The sequence below is a fragment of the Chinchilla lanigera genome, unplaced genomic scaffold (assembly GCF_000276665.1).
Source record: "Chinchilla lanigera isolate Chin_1 unplaced genomic scaffold, ChiLan1.0 scaffold00175, whole genome shotgun sequence".
NCBI classification, from domain to species: domain Eukaryota; kingdom Metazoa; phylum Chordata; class Mammalia; order Rodentia; family Chinchillidae; genus Chinchilla; species Chinchilla lanigera.
Window position 1 is genome coordinate 373,100 of NW_004955576.1, and position 3,550 is coordinate 376,649.

Consider the following 3,550-nt stretch of genomic DNA (forward strand, 5'->3'; position numbering starts at 1 on the left):
GTATTAACCCTGCAACATAGGAAAGAAACACCAGAATTTCAAGTTATTTTGGTTGTTACTGTGAGCACACTTCCTGAGGTAGTTAATTTATTCTAAATTTCATTGTTTTATGTCCTTTTATCCAAAAAACTTGTATATTATGATGAATAACTTGTTACTTTTGCAGGAAAGCTTCGGCTCAAGTCCCAAAAGAAAAAAAAAATTTAAACCTATATAAAATATAAACAACATGGTTCAAATTTCATTATAAAATATTTTTACTGTTTAGGAGAAAGTTCAGCAGACCAGAGTCTACATTTATCCCAGGTTTGCACCCTGTAGCTCTGGAAATGAGCTGACCTCTTCCGAGGCAGCACAGTGTTACTCTGGCTCTGGGATCTGAGGGTCTCCCAGCTCCCAGAGGCCAATGGAGGGCACAGGGACCCTCTGCACTCTCTCTTCACTGCGCAGTGCTTTGCTGAGCACAGTCTCTCCCCACCGCACAGCACAGTTTTCACCATGGTCAGCTACTGCCAGGACCCTCTTTACACACATTTTCCCCAACAACTCCCACCCCAGGGAGCTCAGAGGAAACCAGCTGCTTCTCATTGGGAAGGGACTTTTCCTATGTGAAATGAGAGACTTTGACGTTTTTGTCAGTCATGACTTGATTGTCAGCACATTAAAGCTCTAGTCACAATGTTCAACCTTTCCAGAATCTCAGTGCTGTCACATTATGCCGAACAGATCCTGTTCAATGCATCAAAAATTAAATGCTGTGCTATCAGCGGAAATGAACTACAAGGTAAACGTCAGCAATACGTGTCAAGAAATGCAAAGGTTTCTTAAGTGCAAGAATGGAACTGCAGCGGCAAACAAACACCAACAACATCACCCAGGACTTGGAGGCAGATTTGTTTAACTTCAGGTGGTACCGATGAGGAATCAATGCTTATAAAATACCAGGCCTCGCAGGCTCTGGGAGGGAGGGTTTATGGGGTCTACAAGGAAGAAGCAGAGCATTTGGCTGTCTTTGATTGGTTCTTACGATACGCATCATAGTGACCAGCTGTGTGTCACAGCGACCAGCCATTTCTAAGAAACAGGAGTAACAGGAACTCTAACAATAGCTGTTACCTGGGTAACTGACAGCAACTGAAGTTTGCTGGCTGGGAGGGTCAATTTAGGCTACAGCAGGAACCTCTGCATTGTGCCTTAGTCAAATCCACATCTATGTACAAGTACCAGCTTCCTGGATCTCAAGCTGTCAGCTTTCCAGGAACACAAATCCCCTGTGGTCACTTTCATGTCAGAAAAAATGATACATATATTCTGTGTGTAGCTTTAGTTACTAATAGGTTTATGAGGTGCTGGAGAAGATGAATGACAACTTACAATTGGGGAAAGTTTTAAATTTTCATTATTGTCCAAGTTTCAGTTTAATAATTAAAGAAGCAAGGATAGAGAAATATTAATAATGTCCTTAAAAGTGACTTTCTTTCTGGTCTCTAGACCGATCTTGAAGTCCCAGACAAGGTGGACTGCTCTTTGTGGTTGGAGAAGGAATCCCCGCAGTCACCTGATAAGAAAACTCACCTGTTCACTGTTTATAACACGCTCCGCTGCTTTGTCATTTATGCACGAAAGACTGACTTTCTTCTCTCGTTCCTGAAGTGCCAAGCTGCTGGGGAAGACGCCTGCTAGTTCCACATGCATTGGTTTTGTTTCTGAAATGTTTTCTAATGATGCATCATTTGGAATGGTTAGTTTGTATTTATATCATCTTAAGGCATGCTTGTTTTTGAAGGATAGATGTAGCTTGTTTTTTTTTTTTTTTTTTTTTTTTCCCTTCCAAACCAGGAATCAAACACAGGACCTTGCACTTGGCAGGCAGGCACTGTGCCTCTGAGCTAAATCCCCAGCCCCAAAATGTCTCTTCTTATAAAAAAAAAAACAAAAAATAAAAACAAAAAAAAAACTCTAATTTTACTGGCATTGTCATAATATTCAAAGGCAAATTCTGAGTTTCTTTTCTTCATTTAACAGAAAACCAAAAAAATCATATAGATAAAAGGATAGTTGATGCTTAAATTTTTTGGCCAATTTTGCATGCTTATATCTGGTAATCTGAATAGTTAATTTGAAGAGAACGATATGCAATATAACAACCACTGAAGATTTCCTAGTATCTTGTTTAGTGACATTCGGTATCATTTCTATTGTTTTTTATTATTGTTATTTATTCTCTTTAATGGTTTGATGAGCATTGCATTCTTACATTTGGTAATCTCAGCAAGTTAGTTGAAGATAACAGTATGTAATATAAGAGCCACTGTTAATTCCTATGTTTTTTTTTTTTTTTTTGGTTTTTCTCCAGTACCAGGAACCAAACTCACGACCTTGAGCGTGCCACTCAGGCGCTTTGCCGCTGAGCTAAATCCCCAGCCCCAATTCCTATCTTCTTGTTTTGACACCCTGCATCATTTTTATTTTTTTCATGCTGTTATGTTTTTGTCTATGTTGTTATTTTGTTGTTGTTTCTTATTCTCTTTAAAATAAAGGTGCTATATTATAATCACTGTAGTCATTGTGTGAAGAAGCATGAATTTTGAGAATTTTTCAGGGATCAAGTCACATTCTATGATCAAACATTTCCAGTGTTCTGACAGACTATACACGTTCTCCCGTAACTGCCATGCACCTAGATAGTAAGGGTCGCTGAACCATCTACACACTGCTGGGGCACAAACACTGACTGGCTTTAGATTCCCCTAACTGCTTTCTTCAACTGCGTCCCCCTGCACGCCCATCTCCTTAGCATCACCTTGAACCTCTCTACTTGTTCTCTTCACTCTGCTCCTAAAAATGTAGATAAACTTTGTCCTCTATGTGTATGATATCCACAGTAGCAGCTCTTCGCTGTAAAAGTCACCACGACTGCTCTCACCCTTTCCATGTGTATATATATGGAAGACTGTACTTCAAATTCAGGTGACACTAGAAATTCTAACAACACAGAAATACTCGTGTCAGTTTAAAATTTAATTTCTGCATATACTTTCCTGATCCTTCTATGGCTATTCAAGATATTAGATGACAGGTTAAGGCCATATAAGATTCTAAAATTCCTTAGACCTGTCTCTTCCTATTGAAATATTTGTTTTATTCATAATAGTCATGATAATTTCATTGTTTTGATTGCACTTTTCTGCTGGGTGTTTAAGACCAAGTTAAATCGGATCTTTATGAGTTGAAGTTCACCTCTTGCTGCCTCTCAGGGTCAGTTAAGTCTCCTCAGCGTTTACCTCAGAGCCACATATGGACCCTCTCATTTATTTTGTCAGTGTAATCATCAGAATGAGTCACGGCCTTTGCTAGGCCATTTTTCATGAAAACGTGATACTTTTCTTTCTTGGTGACACTGTAGGCACACTACACAATGTTGATTTCCATTGTTTGGGGTCCATCAGTCTCCCTCGCCAGGAGGATGAGTGACTCACCAGAGTATTAGGATGTCACACCAGAGTTCCTCTCATGTGCTAGGTCTTGGTTGAATGTGGCAGGCAAGGTT